Source organism: Pleurodeles waltl, chromosome 4_2 (genome assembly GCF_031143425.1).
Source record: "Pleurodeles waltl isolate 20211129_DDA chromosome 4_2, aPleWal1.hap1.20221129, whole genome shotgun sequence".
NCBI classification, from domain to species: Eukaryota; Metazoa; Chordata; class Amphibia; order Caudata; family Salamandridae; genus Pleurodeles; species Pleurodeles waltl.
The window spans coordinates 942,220,839-942,247,374 of record NC_090443.1 but is presented as its reverse complement, the minus strand read 5'-3'; the positions used below and the strand labels follow the sequence as shown (position 1 = coordinate 942,247,374).

Here is a 26,536-nt window from a genome sequence, read left to right as displayed (position 1 = left end):
TCAAAATGTGGCCCAAACTAATTACTCAGATATACAGCATACATGGTGAGTATCAGAACACAAATATACCATTCATATATGCCCTACTACGTAATAAACAAAGTAGAACTTACTATGAACTATTAAACCACAATAAATTTACAACAAAACTACTGCCCGCTTAAAATAATAATTGATTTTGACAAAGCTATGATTCAAACTATTTTAAATCTTTACCCACATGCAGCCATACAAGCCTGTTACTACCATTTCAATCAGAGCATATGGAGTCATCTCCAACAATCTGCATCAACTGTGGAATATGCTGCAAACAGTCAATTTGCTTTTGAAACTAAATGATTGCACAAGCCTACGTCCCTGTCACAGAGGGAGCTAACCACTACAATTTATTTATAGAAAGTCATTTATATCAACAAAAGAAACACAAAATCAGTCTCCAATTGATTATTTGAAGGCACTTGGGTTGGCGGACTCAATTGCTTTGTACACAAATGCCAACCCAAATTCCAAATATCATGGTGGAATGTCTATGAGGCCACTGTGGCACAGGAAACCACAACAAAAATGAAGGTACAATACCTTCCAATTTACACAAGGCAGAACTGAACCTACTCTGTATAAATGTATACAAGCCCTACAAAATGAAAAAAGCTATCAGTGGAACCCAAATAAAACAATAATTAGCATACAAACCAATAGAATGTACAAGATGCTACAATGTAAAGTAAAACTCTTTATGATCAACAAGTGAGTACAATACATGGAATCATGTAGAGTAAAACATGATACGCAACCACAAAAAATAATAACTTCAAAAATAGCATATACATCACATGTAATCATTAAAACACACATTACTTAATATTTTATTATGATCTATTACTAACAAGCTCTACCTACACACTAGTGAACGACCCTACAAGAAATACAACTAAGAGCTTGATTACAAGTTTGGAGGTCCGGGGGTCTGCCATGGCAACATGGCCTCCACCATGTTGGCGGCCCGACGGCTGTATTGCGATATACGCGGTTGCATAGACAAAAGACTGCAGCGTTCCCGGTCACAATACCAGCACCACTAGATTGCAGCATTGGCAAAGTAGGCCAATGCGCCTGTCGGAGGGTGGACAGCCAGTGTTCCCATCGGACTAATTATGATGTTGCTTTTCGCTGACATGACTCTGGCGGTCCAACCACCACATCTGAGCTGGCAGAAATGGAGGGATGTGAGGCAGAAACTCACCTGCTGGGATCATCACACATCCTGTGCCACCACAGAGCCAATCCTACACATCCTGTCGCTACTTGTGCTGCTCAATGGTGCACAAAATTGACTCTGTTGTGGACACAACTGACGGTAAGCCAAACATCCCAACATCCAACTCCACAGCAAATCCACAGGGCTCTATTGATCTGGTATGTGGTCTGTGCTCTACGGCCCAATTTATTATGTGTGCCCCAGTTCAGAGTTGTACACAATTTATGACCCAATCTAGCCCCATGATGCCCCCTTTGGCTAGGTCACTGACACTGCTTTGCAACACTCTACAAAACGTGATATGTTTGTGCATCCCAGTTTCATGGATAGTGATGTGTTCATAAACCTCATCAATATCACACCGGCAAATTGAAGTGACACCCTCACATTGTTCATATGCCATGTCTTGTTGTGACATAACATGTACATCTGTATGGATGTGTCATTGAACCCAAACAGACCTTCCCTGCAAAGTCCTTGTAATGGACTCACACATATCAGCCACATTGCAAGAGAATGTAAGGTAAATGGGATGCAGATTAATTTGTGTGACAAACATCCAAAGCTCACAGTGTAAACAATCCCTGCAAAATAGGCATGGACAACATCAGGGGGACCCCAAGAAGGCTGCTGCCCTGTGACACTTTTCACTTTGCACATGCCTCAAAATCACCATTTGCACTGGAACTGTGGCTTGATGAAACTCAGGGGCAACCAATAGTTAAACCAAGTTTCATGCCTGTGTAGTAAATGCAAGTACAAGTCTAAAAAGCAAATACACCTGTAACAGCATGGGTCACACATTTAGATAAAGGAGGTGTAAGGTGCACATTAAAATGGACACATATCCATTCAAATGTATAGGAAGGAAGCACAATTGAACACCCTCCATGTGTTGACAAACACAACTCTAGCTTGCACACCTGATATGATAGTCCAACCTACATCAGGGGGAGAAATGTTGACATTGGCCAAGCTAAGATGAAATACTTACCATTTGAAGCACCACACAATGCAATGCCACCTCAATTGATTACATCAAACACATCCATCCATCAAACATTTCTCCTTGTCCTGGGTGACTCCAGCACTTGTTCCAAAGTCGCATCCTACCAACCACATCAAATGGCTCATCAATCAGGATAAAACAAACACAAGTGTAGTCATACATCACAAATTATTCATGAACATCAAAAAGATATAAAAGTAATGGCAGGACCAATGTGTAGCAAAACAACCAACTTATGTTTATTTTCAACACTCCAAAAATGGAGAAAAGGCCAATAACCAGTCCTTGCACTAAATGTGCTGAACACTGCTGTTCCCCACAATGTGCCTCACAGATCACTGCCACAGGAACCTCCAAACAAGGGGCATTTAGTAGGCATTCCAAGCACCTCAATTATCACCCTTGGGTGGGGTGGAGTCAGGTTTCGGATGGTTGGGCTTGGTCTTGGGGGGGCTTTAGCTGAGACCAGTGGGTGAATGCAGGTGAGGACTTGATCATGTAAAGGATGAGTTGGGATGTGTGCAGGGTCCTTTTTGCTTTAGGAGGGGTGATTCACAGGGGTAAGGGCATGGCCAAACATGAAACTTTCTTTGGGAAAATGGGTAGGGTGGACAGGAGGGTTTGGGGTTAGGAGGTTGAAGAAGTGCTTGTGTGAGTTTGGGTGTTGATGGTGCTGGTGTGCGTGTCTGAAGTATGTTTGTGTTTTGTTGGTGTCTGGTGCATGCTGAGGGGTAGGCGTTTGCATCTCTTGGTGGGCTGTGACGTGGATGTGATGGGTATGGTGTGAGCAGTGTCTGTGCCGGTGTGGGAAGGGATGATATCTAGGGGTATGGAGTGAGGGTGAGTGGCTATGTCTGTGGGTGTTGAGGTTTTGTCTGGGGGTATGGTGTGTGTAATGGCTGTGGGTATTGAGGTTGTGACTGGGGGTATGGGTGAGTGATGGCTGTGTCCGTGGGTGGTGAGGTGGTGTCTGGGGGTATGGTGTGAGTTATAACTGTGTCTTTGGGTGTTGGGGTGGTGTTTGGTGTGAGTGGTGTGGTGGTGTGTGTGTCTGTGGTTGTTTGGTGGTTTCTGGGGATATGGGGTGAGTTGTGGCTATGGGTGTTGGAGTCGTGTCTGGGGGTATGTTGTAGGTGGTGTGTAGGTCTGTGGATGTGGGTGTGGTGTCTGGGGATATGTTCGTTGTGGCGGTGGGTGTGAGTAGGGTGAGTGTCTTTGTGTGTCTTGTGGTGTTTGTGTGCTGCTTGTGGCTGTTGAGGTGTGTGTGTATGTGTTAGTGTGCTTGGGAAAGGTATGGGAATAGGAAAATTGGATGGGCAAGAAGAAGAGGGGCGAGGGGAAGATTGTGGGGGGAGGAAGACTGCCGTGAGGGGCAAAGCCAAAGTATGAAAAGATCTTTGTAGGTCAGACATAGCACTATAAATGCCTTCCAGGTATGCAATCATCTGTTGGAGCTGGCTGACCTGCACCTGGATGGCATTCAAAATGACAGTCTGACCCACAGAGATGCTCCTCAGGAGGTCAATAACCACCTCACTCAGGGCAACAGGGGTAACAGGGGCAGGGGGTGAGGTACCTGGTGCAAAGGAGACGGCTACCCTCCTGGAAGAGAGGGCCCAGCCAAATAGGTGTTAACCAACAGGGAGGGTCGAGATGGAAATGGGGGTGGCGGACAAGGATGGAACAGGTGTAGGTCCTGAGTGTTTCACAACCAATAGAGAGTGTCCTCTGGAGGTCCACTCTGAAGAAGACGATGTTGAGCCAGTGTCCTATTTGGCACTTTCATCACCCTCTGGGCCACTGGGTCCCTCCATGTCTGATGTTTCATGATGGGAGGTACCGTGGCCAGCTGCTTCCCCACTGATCCGGTCTCCTGCACTTGCCTGTGACGATGCTAAAATTACAAAAATAAATAGGGTCATTCCATGTGCCTGAACACACTTAAACAACAGCGTTAAAACATTATCATAATTTACAGTAGCTCCCAGCCACAAGGTCCTCCAAAGATGTTACTACATTTGCAGCACCACATGCATGCAGGCTACATGAACTGTAAACATTTGCACATAGGAAAATCATAATCGCAGACAACTTCAATTACATGAGTGAAGTTGTCCAATCACAACACCCATGGATCAAGTAGGTGACCTTGTCACCTTGAATGGTTTGGCTCTTTTAGCACTTCTCAGTAATCTGTTGATGTCAAATATTATGGCAGGGCCAGGCTCATTCTCACAGATTCCACACAATGTTCTGCTATCAGCAAATGTTCATATACACAATACTACATCATGATGAAATGATGAGCAAATAATCCAGCCATGTTGCTGTAAAAAGTACAATACCCGGAAGAAGGTGACATGGAAACACCCATGTCACACTGTAAAAACTCACCAATGGTAACTTCACAATATGTCCATTGTCTAAATAGTCTCATGGAAGTTGTAATCATGTTGCCTTGCTAGATAACACATCTCGCACAAAAAAGTACACTGGAGTCAATTTGATCAAAATGTCTGAGATTTGTCTACAAATATCAACAGCACAGTGATTCAGTTAGACCTAGGTAAAACACCTGTCTCAATTGGTACTGCTGAGAACACCCTTGTAACATTGCATAACTAAAAGGCCATAGTCCATTGAATATTTTTGTGGCTCGGGGAACCTCCATTATCTGAAAAGGGCCTTTAACATATGTTTCAAGGGGAAGGCACATCACTGTATCTTTTTATCATGCAAACACAGATTCCATTGGATTACGGAGTGTACACACTCAAATATGATTCCAGCATTTCTACATGTCACTCCCTGATGCATGTCAACAGTCAGGTAATGAACCTTCACCAAGTAAAATGTGCAAAGCACTTAGTCAAATGATTCTACATCAATGTCATGGAAATGCACATTGTGCATTGTGAGTAATTACTGTCCACCTGTCATGTCCTTCATTGCTTCTGCAATTGTTCATGATAAATGACATGGAGTGATGGGTTATGGTATTTCAATAAGCAATGTTGACACACTCCCCTCCGTGGTACCATATGAACTGTACAACCATCATATAAAACTATTGCCCAAGAGATTTTAACATGCACACATATGTGATGGAAGCAGACATCATCCCATGAAGACAGGTACATCATGTATGAATCAGTAGTAGAAATGATACTACAAAAATGCAAAGCACACATGCTAACATGTAGGCACAGTTACTGATGCCAATAGGGGTGTTACCCAGATCATGTAACTGTACATGCCTTACTTACCAAGGGAAAGTATTGCTCAGTGACTATACACAAAGGACAATGTATGCTATGTCTTAAGTATGATGGCCACCATCACATGAAAGAGAGTAGTGAGGCACCAGCACTCTTGGCACACTGGAGACAAGTGGCCTGTTGGATACAGATGCCAATATATTCTCTTGAGGAGACACATGACTCAGTACAGTGATCTATTACCTCATGTTGTTTGATGTTGGGGCTGACACACTGAAAAAAGTGGACTGTGGGCTACAAATGACACCCATAACATGAAATAACATGAGATGATTGACCACTGTACTCAGCTATGTGTCTGCCCAAGAGAGTATATTGGTAGCGGACTGTACTCTGTTGTGTCCTTGGTCACTAGGACAATAGGCAAGGCGCATCAGCATGCACCAACTACCATACCTACACAAGCAATAACTCATCTTGTGTATTGCACATGGACCATCTCCATTATTCATAGGGAGATGGCTGCCTCTAACACATCAATCTGGCAATGTAACAGGTAGGAAGGTAGGAATCTCCCCAGTACTCACCCCCGTGCAGCGGCTATGGTTGTCTCAAACCCCCATCAAGCTCGGAGTAGGCCACCGCCAGTATGTGGGCCATCAGGGGGGGGTCAGGGTCCAGTGTGCCCACCACCCACGTTGGGAGGACAGCCCCAGCTGGACCTCCGTGATTTTATAGGCTCACCATCTCAGGTTCTCCCAACTTCTGCACCTGCGAAAGTGGACAGTCTGCCCGCGATAGACCCCCAGGGAGCGCACCTTCTGGGCAATGGCTCTCCAAATCCCTTGCTTCTGATTGGTGTTTACCTGTATGGATCCAATAGACAAATGAAGATGTCACCATTGCACTATTTTAGGGTAACTGGTTGTTTAACATACATTTTGGAAAAACCTAGCACAAGCAATTTGTAATTGTCAACACACTACATATGTAGAGCACACATAGTGATAACTACAGGGCACAAATACATACTGACTAAGCAAGCCCACTGAATCATAGAGCACAGGCCCAAGCAACATGTACTGTGATGTGAGCCTCAATGAAACACAACACACCATATTGACCTTCTGAAGGGTAAAGTACTTGTGCATGATTGTACAAACATCTTTACACCCATGCACATTAAGTCGCTACATACAGACAACTACCATGGTACAGCCTACACCCTAAGACTTAGGTGACAATGAAAGGGCTGCCATGAGTGCCACTGAAAGTGTGGACATATAGTCTACCTAATGGAATCTCATACCACTTCTGAGGGGGTTTGTGTGGGATGTTCTGGTATCACAGGAGATACCTTTTACCATATGTGGCATCCTACAGAGATGACATTCAACATACCAAGGTATGTTTGGTTTAATTGGATGCATGTATCAAAGCTAGTGATTCACATGTCATGATTTCCCCCGAATTAACCAACTATCTGCACTGTGGGTTTATCACTTGTGCACTAGACCTGTGCTGTACAAACATGACTTATGGAAAGGTGACAACAGACCTGCGGGAGTATGGGGCCTGTCATAAGTCAATTACACACATTGACAATGAGGGTCAGTGGAAATAAGTACCAGTTCAGGTGGTTACCTCAGGCCCATTCCTAATGTAGTCAATGTATAAGCAAAATATATCATTGTTTGGCTGTAAAGCTTACTTGCATTGCTATATTAAGGCTAAAGAAGGAGGATCTAGGGCTTACCACACATCACACAACACAATGCCCATTTTAAATACTTAGAGTACAGGGCTCCACAATCCACAACCTGTACATGCTATGTATGGACCACAGATTGTGACAACAGGCACCCAAATAACACACTGGGACTCAAAGGTACATTGTATCCTGTGAGGAAGGAATGTGTGGTGTTAAACAGAGTCAAATATGACAATGAGGTAATTACCTGCTCCTCTGGTGAGCCATAGAGCTAGCCATACTGAGGAAGGACCTATTCAACAAGCCTTTCCTCTGGAGAGAAGGCTGGGACCCTTTCACCTGCTTGTCCTGGCATGATTGCTCCCAGAGGTGGCACACAGCAGCTGAAGTGGTGGAGGTGTTGATGGAAGCAGTGTCAGGAGGCAAGTGAGTTATTTTCCGAACCGCGGGGTACATGTACGTCACTTACACAGTCTTCACCATCGATGGGCACAGCTATTGGGCCGCGACCCTCACAGTCAGCCCTTGGCTGTGTCCACCGCAGTTGCACAGTCCACTTCCACCGGCAGTAGGAGGTTTCTACAGTCCAATGAACGAGGTCAGGCATCCGCCTTTTTGGCAGTTGAAACTACATTTTTGGTGACTGTCAAATGTGTCTCAACATCTATAAAAGTGTAATAAAATCTCAACATATGTAAAGCTCCCTTGATATGTATATTCTCCTACACAATCGTCAGTGTAGAGTGTTGCTGGTCACAGAGGCCATATAACCGCAGTACCCTATACGCCACCAGTGATGGTATTTTTGGTGGTCGGAACATACTTTACAATATCAGGTGCACAAGTGGAGCAGATAGGTGTGTTATGCGCACATATATGTTGTAGACACATGTCTAGACAACCATGGGGATCACAGCTGGACCTTGAGTAGTAGACAGTTTTAATGTGTGATGGACGTAATATATTTCCAGTCAGTAATGTTTTGTCAAATTACTTTGGTCTTACTCATCAGATGTGTTAGTGTGGTCACAAAATACTAATGCTCCAACTAATTTGACTCTACAAATAGGTACCCTGGGAGAGGGAGGAGGCAACAGCCTCCAGTCTACCATCCATTTCCAGACCTTCAGACCTTGGAAGAACGTGGTGTAATAAAGCAGTTCCATTTTAATAGGCAAATAATCCAATATTTGTGATGTCAGTTGGAGACCGATCTCATGCCTGCAAATAATCCGACATGGTTGCCACCCATTATGAAACTCATGATAGTATTACACTCCCTGGCCAGGGTCCTTTCAATATACAGTGGCTATGTCTGGTGGTATGTCACAACCCAGGTTCAGTGGCATTTTAAGAGATGTGCAACAGCAGTGATGAAACACATTGACAGCTATATCAGGTTCCCCAGAAGTGAGGATTTTGCAAAATGTGAAAGTTGGCTTCTATGGATTTGGTCGCCTCCCACATGTGGTGGGAGCCCTTGATGGCACCCATATTGCATTGGTGTCACCGCATGCCAGCAAACAAGTCTATCGAAACAGGACGCACTTCCATTCTATCAACGTGCATGTTGTCTACTTGTCAGATCTGTAGTGCTCCAACGTCTGTGCCCAGTTCCCAGGTTCAGCCCATGATTATTTTCGAATGCAGAACAGCACCGTACCCCATATGATGTCACAACTGCAACCGGAGAGGGCCTGGCATGTTAATATGTCACATCTGTCCTAATATTATGTGTGTGCAATGTCAGGTGCTACAATCAGAAAGTGTGTGACTCATTTTAGCACTAATGTCTCATTAGAAAACAGGAGATTCAGCATATCCCAACCGTCCTTGGTTGTTAACACCACTGAGGAACCCAACTACACCAGGGGAAGTTTATTTCAAACAGATTCATGCTCCCGCTAACACATTTTGGTGGTCAGCGCCACCTTACTAACAAAGGCACCATTTTTAAAGTGCTCTGTGCCTACATCATAACACTCATGAAGGACAGACTTCACTTTATAAACAATACAGCACGTAGTGCGCTAAATTTACATCAGGAGAACTTTCCAATATTTTCAGATGTGCAAAATACGCAATAAATATCCCATTGGTTAAAACCCATTGACCAACATTAAAAGCATTTTCATACATTGCACTTAATCACAACAATGCCTAATATGATCTCCTTTTGCCACCTTTTTTAAAGACATTTCTAAGGCTTTACTGATTGATATAAAGGATGATTTTCCACTGTTAAAACCAAAGTATCCTGCACATAATGTGCTATAATGAGACTGTGTGAAATTATTGTGCATTCAATCAATCAATCAATAAGGGGTTTGTATAGTGGACTTCTCACCTGTAAGGGTCTCAAGACGCTGGGGGGGAGAGGGGGGGCTCCTGATCTGACTGGGAGCTGTGGTTCAGTTGAAGAGCCAGGTCTTGAGGTCCTTCCTAAACTGGGGCAGCAACTGAAATTGACTGAGGTGGAGAGGCAGGGTGTTCCAGGTCTTTGCAGCGAGGTAGGAAAAAGATGTGCCTCTAGTCCTCGTATTACGGATCCGTGGGATGGTAGCCAGGGCAGTTGGGTGGAGCAGAGGTGTCTGGTGGGTGTATGGTACCAGAGGCAGTGGTTGAGGTCCGCATCGTGGAGAGCTCTGTAGGTGTGTGTGAGGAGCTTGAAAGTGCCTCTTTTGTTGACGGAAAGCCAGCGGAGTTCTCTCAGGTGCTCTGAGATATGGCAGTGGTGGGGAACGTTTAGGAAAAGTCTGGCAGTGGCATTTTGGATGTTCTGAAATTTCTTGAGGTGTTTCTGGGTGACGCCAGCATAGAGTGCATTACCGTAGTCGAGTCTGCTGCTGATGAGTGCATGGGTGGCCGTCTTTCCAGACTCAATGGGGATCCACCTGAAGATTTTTCAGAGCAGGCACAGCGCGTGGAAGCAGGATGATGAGAGGGTATTGATCTGGTGGTTTATGGTGAGCAAGGAGTCCAGTATGATGCCATGGTTTTGTGTGTGGTCCGTGGCTGTGCGGGGGAGGTACTGAGGTTGGTGGGCCACCAGCAGTCATCCCAAATGGATGGGGTGGAGCCCAGGATAAGGACTTCGATCTTGCCTGAGTTGAGCTTGAGGCAGGTGACCCTCATCCAGGTGGCGACGGCCTTCATCCCGTTGTGGAAGTTGCTCCTGGAGACTGTGGGTTTGTTGGTGAGGAAGAGGATCAGCTGGGTGTCATCTGCATAGGACGCAATGTTGAGTCCATTGTCCCAGGTGATGGCTGCAAGTGGGGCCATATAGATGTTAAAGAGGGTGGGCTCGTAGAGGATCCCTGAGGCACTCTGCAGCTGATGTCTGTTGGTTCTGAATGCAACAGTGGTAACCTGTATCTCTGCATTCAGCCGGAGAGGAAGGAGAAAATCTGTTCCAGGGCTTTGTTGCGGATGCTGGCTTTGTGGAGTCTTGAGCATAGGGTACAATGGGAAGCAGTGTAGAAGGCGGCTGAGAGGTCCAGAAGGATAAGGGCTGCTGTTTCGCCTCGGTCAAGGAGGGAGTGGATGTCATCTGTAGCAACAAGGAGGGCGATCTCGGTGTGGTGTTTCCTTCGGAAGCCAGATTGGGAGAGGTCCAATGAGTGGATGGCTTCAATGAAATCAGAGAGCTGGGCATTGATGGCCTTTTTGATGACTTTGGCTGGGTAACGGTGCAGGGAGGTGGGTCTGAAGTTCGAGGTCTGTTGGGTCGGTGGGGTTAATCTTGTTTTGTTTCCAGTTTTCAGGTAAAGGCTGCAGTCTCAATGGAGCACTTGATGGTGTGGGGAATGCTAGGGTGATGGCAGCTCTGTGGAAGATGTGGGCCGGACAGGGGCCCGAGGGAGATCGGGAGTGTACGCTATTCATGATCTTGAGGGTGTCGTCCGTGGTGAGGGGGTCCAGTTGAGCAGAAACTGGTGGGGTCCTGTGTTGTTGGGAGCCATGTTGGCAGGTTGAGAGGACAGAGCTCAGGTGTAGAAGCTGTAGATATGCTTGATCTTGCAGTCGAAAAAGGTGTTCAACCTGTTGCAGAGGTCTTGGGAGGTTGGGATGTCTGTTGTGTCTGTGTTGGGTTATTTGCGTTTGTGTCCACTGGAGTTGATCCTTTCTTGAAGGCCCATTTTCTTTGTTGTTTTGATGAGGAGGTGGTGTGCGATGACAGCTGTTTTGAAGGCTGCATGGGTTTACAGGGTCTTGTTGTTCCTCCATCTCTTCTCAAGCCGTCTGCAGGTGTGCCTAGACTCTTGAAGGATGGGAGTCAACCAGCTTGCTTTCTTGTGCTGTTTCTTGCCAGGGGCAGTTGGAGATCCTTGGCATCCATGGATCTCACCGGTGGGGTATTGCTGAGGGAGGTGGTGAGCTATTCTTCGGTGACCGAATCTGCCCATAGTTTCAAATGTGCAATATTGTGCAAAAATAATACCTCAATTTTTTAAAACAATTATATGGGCAGTCAAACATTACTGAGCTCCACTGGAGTCTGACAATGTCTAACATTTACATTTCTGTTTGTTTTTCAATTAGACAACAATTAATACTTGATTCTATTTCTACATCAAGTGCCAAGAGTGCTCCCCAAAAGAGCACTGCACATATTACAGCCCAAGCTGGCATATACTCATAAGAAAAAAATGGTACCCTCTCTGGCAATAATAACAGAAAGATCTAGTGTAGCCCAAGTGGGCTTGCTCAGAGCGCATCTGATATGGTCAATATAAAATCTCACGTCTTTAAACATTGTCTTCCAATGCAAAACATCTAAAAAAAAAACACACACACACACATATATATATATATATATATATATATATATATATATATACTAAAAAACAAAGGTTGCAGGCACGTTATAGTTATTTTAAGATTTTACATTAACCGTACCATAGAAATTCAGCAGTTATAGTTATATTTATCTCAAGAAACTATAACTTGCACCCCCACCATACACTGTTTTCTCATCAACAATTTTATTGGAAATGTTGCAGTGAAGTCATAAAGATGTTATGACTGATGTGTGACAATCAGCAGTGCATAGCAAGGGCGTGATGGGGAATTCAGCCCAAGGTACACCATCTCCATGGGGCCTGGCCATATTCTAAAGGGGGAGAAAAGCATGCAGCCAATTTGGCCCTGGGGCCCTCCACCTTTTCAAATGGGGAGGGGTCATGCAGTCCCCTTCCCCAGTCCAATTCTGGGCTAGGGACCCCATCCCCTGGGGCCTGGCAATTTGATAATGGAGGAGAAGAGGAGGACATGTGAACCCCCCCTCTCCAGGTCGATTGCGGCCCTGCTGAGCCAATAAAGAGTGGGTGTGTTAGAAATGGGGTCTCTGGTTGGCAGTCAGTTTGCACTCTAGTCAGGGCAATGGAGATAGACACTTAGATAGTCACTGCTCACCCCCTTGGTAACTTGTCACAAGCAGTGAGGCTTATCTCAAAGGCAATGTCACAGAGAAACTAGTCAACTCCCGCCTATCCCACTTCCTCAAGGCAAACCACACACTCGACCCCTCCCAAACTGGGTTCCGCAAGAACCACAGCATGGAAACCGCTCTCATCGCATGTACCGACGAAATCAGATCCAGAGTCGACATGGGCGAGTCCGTTGCACTCATACTCCTGGACCTCACCGCAGCCTTTGACACTGTCTGCCACCACACACTCTGCACACGCCTTCACAACGCTGGGATCCGCCACAAAGCCCTAGACTGGCTCACCTCCTTCCTCACCGACAGAACCCAAAAAGTCCGTCTCCCACCCTTCCAATCCTCCGCCACCAAAATCACCTGCGGAGTCCCACAAGGCTCCTCCCTCAGCCCCACACTTTCAACATTTACATGACCCCACTAGCCAGCATCCTCAAACCTCACAATATCACCATCCTTTCATACGCTGATGACATACAACTCATCTTCTCCCTACCCACAACCCCACCACCGCCAAAACCAACCTACACGCTGCACTCCTTGACACCGCTGCCTGGATGACAGCCAACCACCTCAAACTCAACTCCAGCGAAACCGAGATAATCATTTTTGGCCCACACAAAAACACTTGGGACTCCTCCTGGTGGCCCACCACTTTAGGCCCGCACCCACCCCCGCAAACCATGCACGCAACCTCGGCATCATCCTGGATCCCTCCCTCTCAATGGCCCAACAAATCAACGCCGTCACCTCCTCATGTTTTAACACACTCCGCACACTGAAAAAACCATTCAAATGGATCCCCACAGAGATCAGAAAGACCGTCACTCACGCACTCATCAGCAGCAGGCTAGACTACGGCAACGCCCTCTACGCCGGCACCACACTCAAACTCAAGCGCAAACTACAGCAAAACCAGAACTCAGCAGCACGCCTCATCCTCGACCTCCCCTGCCATGAACACATCTCACCACACCTCAAATCCCTCCACTGGCTCCCCATAGACAAGAGGATCCCCTTTAAGATCCTCATCCACGCACACAAATCCCTCCACAACACCGGCCCAACCTACCTCAACGAAAGAGTGACCTTCCACACTCCCACACGGCACCTCCGCTCTGCCGACCTCTCTCTCGCCACAGTTCCCCACATCAAACACACCACCACTGGAGGCAGATCTTTCTCCTATCTGTCCCCCAAAGCCTGGAACTCCCTCCCCACCCACCTCCGCAACACCCAGGACCTCCTACTCTTCCGGAAGGGCCTTAAAACCTGGCTTTTCAAACAGTGATCTCCCCTCCCTCTCCCCCCCAGCGCCTTGAGACCCTCACGGGTGAGTAGCGCGCTCTATAAGTTTCTTTGATTGATTGATTGATTGATTGAATGTGTAAAGTATTTGTACCAGAACACACAGTAATACAGTGAAAAAACTACAAAATGGACATCAGTTTAGAAAAATAGGCAATATTTATCTAAATCAAACAAGACCAAAATGACAAAAATCCAACATCTTACTCCATCTTACTATGGAGAGTCTTACTCCATAGAAAACAATGGAATTGTTGTTGTTACACAAAGTACCTGGTTTGCTTAAAAAAACAAAAGCCACACGTGCGAGAGTGCATCGGAAAAGTCAATTCCTTACTTGCAAGGGAGGCCATGCATTGTTTTGTCTCCAGTCCAGTCGGTGATGCATCGTTTTTCTCTCCTGCAAGGGGTGCCTCGGATTCGCGCAGGCTTGTATTGATTTTTGACGCCCATCAGTGATGCGTGGGAAATCCGGTTGCACGGTGTCGGAAAACCACACTGTGTGGAGTTTGTGTCGTTATCAGCAGCCGCAAGCAGGTGTTGCGTTGTTTTTCCAGCCACGATGGGTAGATCTCCCAGCAGCGATGCTTGTAGAGTGTCGTTTTTAGCCATGAAGCAGGTGGCGTGTCGTCTTTCAGCCGCTTTGCAGGCGGTGTGTCGAACTTTTCATGCACGGCATCCTGTGCGTGGATTTCAGTCCTTGTTCTACTAGCTTCACCTTTCAGGGCCCATGGAGTGGATGGGCACCACTTGGCAGGGAAGGAGACTCAGCAGAAAGTCCAGGTGCTGGCAGAGGAAGTCTTTGATGGCCCTGAGACTTCAAAACAGGACTTCAAGACCATGGAGATTCTTCATAGCGGGAATATACCACAAAGTCCAGTCTTTGTCCTCTGTCAGGCAGAAGCATCAACTGCAGATGCAACCCAGCAAAGCACAGTCACGGGCAAAGGGACAGTACTCCTCCAGCTCTTCAGCTCTTCTCCTTGGCAGAGGTTCCTCTTGAATCCAGAGGTAATCTAAAAATCTAGGGTTTTGGGTCCACTACTTATACTCCTTTCTGCCTTTGAAGTAGGCAAACTTCAAAGGAAAGTCTCTGTTGTTCCTCCCGCCACTCTAGCTCAGATGGGCCACCAGGCTATGCAGGCTATTCCAAGCTCCCTTTGTGTCACTGACTGGAGGAGATTCACAACTGTCCGTCTGACCCAGACAGGGAATTCAAAAGCAGGCAGAGTCACAGAATAGTTTAAGCAAGAAAATGCCCACTTTCCAAAAGTAAAAACAACATCTGTTCTTTTTGTTCTTTTTTGCACTTTCTAAAAGTGGCATTTTTCTAACTGACAATTTAAAAACCACCTTTACCAAAAGATGTATTTTTAAATTGTGAGTTAAGAGACATCAAACTCCAAATGTTCATCTGCTCCCAAAGGGAACTGCTCTTAAAAGATACTTAAAGGCAGCCAATATGTTAACCAATGGGAAAGATAGACCTTGCAGCAGTGAAAACCAGATTTGGGGGTATTACACAGTTAGGACATGTAAAACACATCAGTACATGTCCCACCTTTAACATACACTGCACCCTGCCCATAGGGCTACCCAGGGCCTACCATAGGGTTACCTTACATATATAAAAAGGGAAAGTTTAGGCCTGGCAAGTGGGTACACTTGCCAGGTCGAATTGGCTGTGCAAGACTGTTCACACAGACACTGTAGTGGCAGGTCTGAGCCATGTTTACAGGGCTACTCATGGGGGTGGCACATAAGGTTGTGCAGGCCAACTAGTAGCATTTAATTCATAGGCCATGGACACCTCAAGTGCACTTTACTAGGGACTTACTAGTAAATCAAATGTGCTAATCATGGAGAAGCCAATTACAAATTCATTTTACACAGGGGGCACTTGCATTTCAGCACTGGTCCGCAGTGGTAAAGTGCCCAGAGTACCAAAAACAGGAAAAATAAAGTCCAGCACACAGTCAAGACATGGGAAGCAGAGACAAAAAAGACAGGGGAGACCACACCAAGGATGCCAGGTCTAACACCCACCAAACCAACTGCCTCCAGACCATTAACCAACCATCTTCAAGCACTTAGGGGGTCATTATGACCCTGGCGGAAGGCGAAGAACCGGCGGTAAGACCGCCAACAGGCTGGCGGTCTTACTTTGTGGTATTATGACCATGGTAGTTACCGCCATGGCCATCCACCGGTTCTCCGTTCCGCCTGCTGGGCTGGAGACCTGGGTCTCCAGGCCGGCGGCCGCCACTAGACCGCCGGCGGTATTTGGACCCGGCTTACCGCTGTGGATTTCCAGCGGTTTGAACACTATCATTGCCAGGGAATTCCTTCCCTGGCACTGATAGGGGTCTTCCCCACCCCACCCCACCCCGGCTCCCTCCCCTACCCCCCCACCACCCCTGCCACCCCCTAAAGGAAGCAGGGCCCCCTCCCCACCCCGATTCCCAACATCACATCACCCATACCCACACGACACCCACGCAGGCACCACCTACACACTTACACGCACACATGCCGACATACATGCCTACATCCACACACACAGTCAGACATGCACACCCACATTCAAACATACACGCACACATCCATACAGACATACCCATAGACATACACGCACTCATTCCCATACACACAGCACCCCCGCAAGCATACACGCACTCACACACCCCCTCTACATACACACACGCACACCCCCATGCACCCACACAACCCCCCCCCCACCCCACCCCTCTCCCCTCACGGATGATCGACTTACCTGGTCCGACGATCCTCCGGGAGGGGACAGGAGCCATGGGGGCAGCTCCGCCGACACCACACCGCCAACAGAACACCACCATGGCGAATCACAGGACGTGATTCGCTGGGCGGTGTTCTGTTGGCATGGCGGTGGAGGTGGAACAACCTCCACTTCCCCGCCTCCCGCCAGTATGGCTGTTGGCGGCTCTCCGTCCATAAAAGGACGGGGAGCTGCCAACGGTCATAATAGGCCGAGCGGCAAACCGCCACCACTGGCGGTCTTCCGCACGGTGGTCCCTCGGCGGTCTTTAAAAAAGACCGCTGAGGTCAAATGACCCCCTTAAGATTTGTTTTCAAAGCAGTTAAGTGTCTGGTTCAACACTTTCTCACTGACATTCTATCCTGGAACACACCTGCTCAAATTCTACAACTAATCAATCTTCTATTTTTTCTAGCATGAGAGAGAGATAGGGAGACAGATGAAGAATGGAGTTTCTATAAGTATGTCTTAAAACACTTTCTTAAGGAACAGTGTCGAGTTTATAATGTGATGCACTACTCTATCTTAAAGCTCCTTTCCTTTTAAGCGTCTACAACACTCTTGTACTTCTGAATCTCTCTATAACTTTTGGGATTACTAAAGTTGCTACCAGGAACAATCTGTTGTCATTCCTTCCGGGCCCTTTTCACTGAATCTATGGAAATTGAACAAATGCCTGCCCAGATATTGCACAAGGGTATTGACCAACCAAATTAAGAATATTTGTGTCCCCAGCTTTTTCTCTTCACCCTAATACAGCCCAGGGACCAAGGATTCTTGGGAGACCTAGGTAAGGGGCCCCAGACTTTTCTGGGAAATTATTTGTTTAAAAGTGTTTTCTACTGCTAACCACGCCTATTCACTGAAGGCTCTCTGTGTTTCAGGCAGCTTGGCCTCTTTAAAGTGCTGTTTTTCAGCTGTGACTGTTTGAAATGTCCCTTCTAGTTAGTGGCAAAAGACTGCATAACCCCCCCTACATACACCTCAGTGGCTAACCGGAGTGTGTTTAGGAGACTGCTTAATCTGTTTCTGTGATTGAAACTGTGTTTAGAAACTGTCTGCATCACCTGTTTTTGCCTTGAAAAAGCCAAACTTCTGAGTGCGCGACAAGCAGTATTTCAGTGTTTTTTACAATCTCTCCCTTACCTGGAAAGTTGACTCTGCTAGCTTGGAAGTGTGGATTCAGCCTGTTTGTATCCAAGGAGATTCTGAATAGAGCAGCCGCTCCCTCCTCCCTTCCCACAGTGGCTGGGGACTGCTGATTGGCTCTCTGAGTCCTAGGCAACCTGAGCTCTCCTCCCACACCTGGCCTGGCCCTTTAAAGTTTGTGGAGAGAACCCCAAGACAGCAACCCCCATTTTGTGAGCCCAGCTTTTTACCTACACCCTAATACAGCCCAGTGATCAAGGATTCCTAGGAGATCTAGGTAAGGAGCCCCAGACTTTTCCTGGGAAATCTTATTATTGTTTAAAAGTGTTTTCTACTGCTACCTGTGTCTATTTACTGTAGACTCTCTGTGTTTCAGGCAGCTTGGCCCTTTTAAAGTGCTGTTTTTAGCTGTGACTGTTTGAACGTTCCCTCCCAGTTTGTGGCAAAAGACTGCATAAAGCCCCCCTCTTCTTTTTTAAGTAAAAAGGCTACATACACCTCAGTGGCTAACCAGAGTGTGTTTAGGAGACTGCTTAATCTGTTTCTGTGATTGAAATTGTGTTTAGAAACTGTCTGCATCATCTGTTTTTGCCTTGAAAAAGTCCAAATTTCCGAGTACGCGGCACGCACTATTTCAGTGTTCTTTTTTACAATTTCTCCCTTACCTGGAAAGTAGACTCTGCCAGCATGGAAGTGTGGATTCAGCCTGTCTGTATCAATGTAGAGCAGCAGCTCCCCCTCCCTTCCCACAGGGGCTGGGGCTTCAGTTAACTTGGCCCTTATATAGGTTTCTATTGGTTGTTGCATATGGTGTTGAGATAGGATGTTGGGGTTGGTCTTTCTATTGGCTTAGGGATTAGGGTTGGGCTTGCGATTGGTGCTAGGATTCGGATTCCTATTGGTTTTTGGTTTTTAGTGTTGGGTTTGTGATTGGTACTAGGGTTGAGATTCCTATTGGTTCTTGGTTTTTTAGGTTTGGGTTTGTGATTGGTACTAGGGTTGAGATTCCTATTGGTTCTTGGATTTTATGGTTGGGTTTGTGATTGGTACTAGGGTTCAGATTCCTATTAGTTCTTGGTTTTATGGTTGGGTTTGTGATTGGTACTAGGGTTGAGATTCCTATTGATTCCTGCTTTTTAGGGTTGGGGTTGTGACTACACAAAGAATACAAATCCTGGCCAATCCTTACCCCTACATTCTCACTCTTCACAAACATCTACCACAAGCACCCCAACACAGCAACATTCATTCACCCACCCCTCATCTGTTGCATAATTTAGAGCATCACAATATGATCCACATGTTCCACCACCACCCCTAACCCAAACCCCTTCCACAATAAACAGACGCAAACCAAATAAACAACATGCCACTCTAAACAACTTGGCAACCCCTTGTCTATTACATAATAAGGCTACCGTACACAAAAGTCTACACTCTTCATGTCTCTCTCAGCCACCAAGTCCACCACAGACACACACAGGCCCAACAAAATACCTCCTAAGCCTGCAGGAAGAGGAACACTATTTTGAAAAACAAGACTACTGTGACGCTCACATAGTTATCACAACCAACAACACACCTGCTACAAGCTCAAAATATACTGCTGACGCTTCTGTTAAACAAAACAACACCGTCCCTAACATACGTTTTCTAAACTGCCTGCTCATAAATGCTTGATCGCTCTAAAATAACAAGCACCACATCTACGACCTGCTCACGGACACACAACCTGACTTACTATTCATAACAGAATCATGGTTGGGAGATGACATTGCCCCAGTGTTGCATGAAGCCATTCCTCCGGGCTATCGAACCATCACACAAAATCGTATAGGCAAGAGAAGAGGTGGACTAGCTTTTATATTCAAACAAGCAATAAAGCTCAGTAAAACAGACATTTCCATACACGGTTGTAAAGCCCTCCTCACCAGATGCCACCCTACTCCAGCTTCCTCCTGTACCTTTCTCCTCCTTTACAGACCTCCATCTAACAACTTAACATTCCCAGATGCTTTTCTAGATTCAGTCTCAAACCTTATTACATTATACTCAAACCTATGCCTTCTTGGGGACCTAAATATTTAGTTCGACAAACCCAATATGCCCATCCAAAAGCTATCACCACTGGCCTAGTCGCATTGAACCTACATCAGATTGTACACAATCCCACACACATCACTTGACACATCCTAGATGTAATTTTTGCTAAGCCTGAACTAGTTACTGTTCATAGTATCACGCCAATCACATGGTCAGAACACCAATTGATAACTTTCTGACATAAAGCACCAAAAATCAACACACCCCACAACTACTTACATACATGCACCTATCGACCGTGGAGCAAACTCAATTTTGATGACTTAGAAACACAACTAACAGCCAACACAGATCGAGATACAATTAATTCTGTTGCAAAACTTAATGAGTTGCTCAAGGAAGCTTTTGATATCCTAATACAACTCAGAAAAACTAAACAGGACAAAAGAAAACCAACACCTTGGAGAAACACAGAACTTAAAAAGATAAAGCAACAAATAAGAAGGTTGCAGTGGACCTGGCTCAAAACAAACAACATTCAAGACAAACTGCAGCTACAAACACTTGACAGAATATACAAATCATCAATCAAAAAAGCTAAAAAAAGGTATTACTCAGACAGAATTCAAAATGCTAAATCTGCAACCAAAGAATTTTATAAAATTCTCAGTGATTTTCTAAAACCTAAATGCATGGAAGGAAATAATCCCACTACTCAAGATTTCACAAACTGGCAACTCATCACACATCCAAGACAGACACATTGGACTCCTATTTAAAACAGAAGAAAACCATCAGCACCAACCCCTTTCCTAAAATCCCCTCTAAGAATATACCAAACCAGCCTCTACAGTCCTTCAAACAAATATCACAAGGTGAATTTATGGATTTGGTCAAAGCAAGCAGGCCTTCCAGTTGCCCTTCTGATCCATGTCACCACATATCTTCAAGAACATTCTTTTATCTTCTTCTTCTGCCACACCTGTAAGAAGGATCATCAACAACTCTTTAACTACAGGAACGTTTCCTGAAGACCTGAAAAAAACATACATACATCAGTTATTCAAGAAAACAAACCTAGACCCACAGGACCCCAACAACTACAGACCAATCACAAACACAATTCATTGAAGACAACTCCATACTTTCAGACCACCAAACTGGATTTCACCCAGGAAGAGGCACTGAATCGGAACTCAGCAATCTGGGATGATCTTAAAAACACAGTCGACCGCAATGGAGTTGCTGCACTACTTCTCTTGGACGCCTCGGCTGCCCTCGATACGGTTGACCATGACACCCTAATTCAAAGACTTCACGAAGCCGACATAGAAGGGACTGCTCTCAACTGGATTATATCCTCCCTTCAAAACAGAACTAACATTATTTATTCTACCCCCTTCTCATCCAAACTGTACCTCACAAAAGCAGGGGTTCCCCAAAGATCAATCATCTCACCTTTGCTTTTCAACATCTACATTATATCATTACCTGAACTGATCAATGATTTTCAACTCACATGCTACAACTAGGGAGATGATACACAAATACTATTTAAATTGGAATGCCCCAAATTCATTGAAAACTCACAAATCTTCAGTTGCCTCAGAGCCATTGATCAGTGGATGACTTGGAGCCATCTCAAACTAAATGCTTCTAAAATGGAAATGCTGACATGTGGTGGCTTGAAAAATTATGACCCACTGTGCACCTGGCCTGACAATCTCGGACCACCTCCTCAATTATCCGAGGAAGTTAAAAACCTTGGAATTACCATGGACTCCAAGTTAACAATAAATGCCCATGTGGACAAACTTTATCACCTTGAAGACTCTGCGACGTATCTTCCCCACCTCGGATTTCCCCACAAGGTGCAGGCTACCATCTCTCTTGTACTATCCAGACTGGATTATGCCAATGGCCTCTACCATGGATCATCTCTATCTAGTATGAAAAAACTACAACGTATTCAGAACTCTGCTGCCAGGCTACTATTACTAGTAAATCCACAAGCTCACATCTCCCCTGTCTTGAAAGCACTACACTGGTTATCTGTTGCCAGAAGATCTACCTTCAAGCTGCTTTGTATCACCCACAAAGCTAGACATGGAACAGGACCGCTTTTTTATCAGAAACAAAATAACCAAATACATTCAACAAAGAAACCTCCGCTAAAGAATGTCACCCCGCCTTAGAACACCACCATACAAGAAAAAGACTATAGGTGGTACATCCTTCCCCATTCAAGCAGCCAAACCATGGAATTCATTACCTCCAAATATTAGATCCACTGATAACTATCTTGTCTTCAGAAGACTACTCAAGAGTTGTCTCTCTCCTTCACAACCACCATATTCAAACAGCAATGGACTGCATATGCCTGTGTTTATAAATATTTTTAATCTGATTATGTGTATATTCTAGATATGTATAGTTCTTTAGGAAATATGTATCGCTACTATGTCATAACAATAAATTACACACATACTCCTTAAACCTGTTTAACAAATGTATATTTACTCACAGTATATATATATATATATATATATATATATATATATATATATATATATATTTCACTAAGGAAACCCGAAATACTGAGGCTCAAAAAGTAGCGGTCCGACCATGGTGTCGGGAAACACCATAAATAAATGAAACCAAGTTTCTTGTAATCCCAAGAAAGGTCAGGACACTTCCAGTGTGCTCAAAAAGCTTTACTATCATACAGATTGTTCCACCCAACGCGTTTCAGCCGTAGCCTTGTTCACACTGTGACCTTTCTTGGGATATATATATATATGTACGTATATCACCAAACCCAGATACCGGAATCCCGAGGCTCAACATAGTGACGGTCCGAGCGTGGACCCGGAATTCCACACAAAAATTGCACCAAATCCTCACTATTATAAGGAAATGCTCGGACACAATTGTAATTGCATATGTTCTTTACTAAAACGATGCTTCCTCCCAACGCGTTTCAGCCTTAGCCTTGAACACGGAGAGGGGATGGCTGTTTACTTTGCATATTAAATACCATTTGTATCAAAAACATAAATAATGGACTAACCCAAAAGTGTTCATATATTACACAGAATAGCGGCCACCATCTTAAAATGTCAAAACCTTCTTATTATTTTTTTATATTTTTTTATAAAAAAGCTTTTTGTAATGTAATGGCTACTGTGTATTGTGTACCTGAAATGTTACCATCCATGCTGTCTCATCATAAATACAGTTACTACCTTACCACCGTAATTAATAAAATATCCTCTAACATATTCCATATTACTTGAGTGTCACAATCATCTTCGTATGCACATTCCTTCAATTAAACATCATTTCTAAAATTACAAATGGACTATGTACAATATATACACAATAGCCGTATATTATCAATGTATTCTTGATACTTATCTTTTCTTTTTCCAACTCTACATTCGAGTACACTGTGGCATAGCCCTAATTTACAAGTTCCTCTAAAGACAGACTTCTCACATAATTTCTATGTCAGTGACATCTAATTTAAACACTCTAAGTTGCCTTGCTCCTCCCAACTGTCTATACCAAATCTAAACAAACCACCACCCATACATTAAAACAAATACACCTTAAGTCCCACAATATTATCTCATATAACCAATTAGAGGACGAAATGTCTATGCATCGTCTTTTGTTCATTAAACCCAAATGGACATTCATTTCTTCACTCGAGTTCAATCCCAAGGTACTTAGGGGCCAGATGAAGCAAAGAGATTGCGCCTCGCAAATAGGGAAAATCGCCGTTTGCGAGGTGCAAATGCCTCTTTGCTATGCAGAAATGCATTTTGCGAGTCGGATCCGACTCGCAAAATGCATTTCCGACTCGCAAATAGGAAGGGGTGTTCCCTTCCTATTTGCGATTCGCAATGCGATTCAATTCCATTTGCGACCGCGAAAGCGGCAGCAAATGGAATCGCAGTTACCATCCACTTGAAGTGGATGGTAACCCAGTCGCAAACGGGAAGGGGTCTCCATGGGACCCCTTCCCCTTTGTGACTGGAATAGAAAATATCTTTTCAGAGCAGGCAGTTGTCCAATGGACCACTACCTGCCCTGAAAAAATCCGAAACTAAAGGTTTCGGTTTTTTTTCAAAGTGCAGCTTGTTTTCCTTTAAGGAAAACGGGCTGCACTTAGAAAAAATAAAACTGCTTTATTAAAAAGCAGTCACGGACATGGTCGTCTTCTGTCTCCAGCAGGCCACCATCCCCGTGAGTGCCCCTACTTGCAATGGGGTTAAAAACTGCAACCCACCTCATTAATATTAATGAGGTGGGTCTTTGCGACCCCATTGCGAGTTGCAGAAGGTGTCTGAGACACCTTTCTGCATTCCAAATTGCAAGTCGCAATTTGGATTTTTGGTACATCTGGCCCTTAGAGTATTAAACCTGATTTTCAATTTAGATTCTAATATCCACAACTTTTTCTCTCTATTTCTCCCACGTGTATTCAGCTTAATCTGATCAATAACCACAAAGCTAAGCAACCTTTCATCTCCTTTGTGTATTTCATGAAAGTGTCTAGCCATGGGGTAATTATGGTCATAGTTATGAATAGCTCTTAAATGTTCCAAAACTCTCTTTTTAGCCTTATGTATTGTACTCCCCACATAGATCTTATTGCAAGGACACCTTAAGCAGTATACACAAAAGTCTGTATTGCAATTATAATGGCCCTTAATCTGATGCATCCTATGTCCATTGTCAATTGGCACATTAGTGCAATTTACACTGTGCAACAGTAAAATCCATCCGGATTCTCTGATAATGATCTTGTATCCTGCATACTTGTCACTAAGTTCTGACTTAAATTGTCTCTTAATGACCTGCCCTTGCGGAAAGTCACTAGTGGCATATTCGTAATATGGGTGTCAAGAATAGGATCTGTCTGCAAGATATGCCAACTTTTAGTAAGAATCTGTCTCATTGAACATGCCTGATCTTAAACTCTCATCCGGTTTGTGTTCCTCATACCTTTTGTATAAGAGATCCTCTCTCCTGACGTTATCTACCTTACTCTTAGCTTGTAAAATAATCTTGTGAATGTATCCCCTTTCTCTAAATCTTTTGCACATGATTGTGCTTTCATGTTGATAATCCTCCCAGATGCTACAAATTCGCCTAGCTCTTAATAGTTCTTCATAAGGGATACTCTGTATCAATCTAGGTGGATGTGCACTCCTAGCATCGAGTAAGCTGCTTTTCTGTGTAACCTAGGACTTAAGGTGTCTTCATGAACTATAACCTCTAGATCCAAAAATTGGATTTGTTTATACAAATATATATATATATATATATATTGTTTTTTTGTTTATATAAATGTGTGTGTGTATGTGTGTATGTATATGTGTGTGTCTATATACACATATATGTGTATGTTATTCTATGCTTAACATGTTCATAGGTCATTGCATAGCTCCTAGATAAGTTGTTATATTAGATACGTATGAACCCCTGTTCTCGTTTTTATTTCACACTGATCAAATGTTTTAGTATCATAAGCATTTCCCTTTTCATAAATTGTAGAAAGATAAATAAATGTTAGAAAAGTACACTTATTAATTAACTTCAAATATTACAAATCTTGAAAGTCTGTGTTTATACAATACTACTTTTTTCTCATATCATTATACCTATTATTATATTCCTTGAACATATATTCCTTTACTGTGTATTTACATATCTAATTAATTCTCTAGTCCCACTGTACTAGAAAAACAATTTAATAAAACAAAATAAAATAAAACCTATACATAAAATTCAAATTATAAATAAGTAAATGAAAGTTAAACACATAAATAATAATGAATAAATAAATAAATACAAATAAAAATAATGATTAAAAAATGTATTTATATATATATATACATATATATATATAATAATTATAAATAAAAATAATATACATGTATTCTCTTGTAAGCTTTACTTTCTACCCATCACCATATGGCATGTCTCTGTCAATCTATCCTCCATCCCCACTCAGACTTATCCCAAACCCATTCTACTACTTTCATAAATAACCCTGACTAAGCTCTTCCCTCCTCTTCCACATCTAGCTCGCCCAAACCTCAGTTTACTACCGTGATCTCCCAAACAACTCTACTAAATTCTCCCTCACTTATCTCACCTTTGACTCATCCAAAACCCCTCCTGCTACTATGATCTTCCTAACCCTTTCCAAAGACTCTTACCTCCTCCATCTCTCCTTTATTCATCCCAAGCGTCATCCGATTACTATAAACTCCCAATTAACACTTCTAGATTCTTCCCTCCTCTATCTCTCCATTACTCTAGTCAATCCAGCTAACAAATTCACATATCCTCTGCTCAAATAAACCCATAATAATACTAAAACTTCTACTCATAGTTCCCTATACTAATCCACCTCTAATTCCTCTTGGGTTCCGGAGTAGTGTGCTACTCGCCGAAAAGCGATTTGATGCCTCATCAGGGGTAGTAAGCGTTATATAAATACTATTACAATGTTACTGAACCAGGAAGTAAGGCTTTCCATCTGTATATCCCTCTAGTTTTGCCATGTTATTAGCACACTTTTATATT

The 26,536-nt window shown here is 44.1% G+C and overlaps 1 protein-coding gene across 2 annotated transcripts in view; it reads left to right on the top strand.

Moving 5' to 3' along the window:
- The window catches only part of LOC138293502 (vitamin D3 hydroxylase-associated protein-like), a 731,360-nt gene that overhangs the window by 548,271 nt on the left and 156,553 nt on the right, over positions 1-26,536 (top strand). The window lies entirely within an intron of this gene.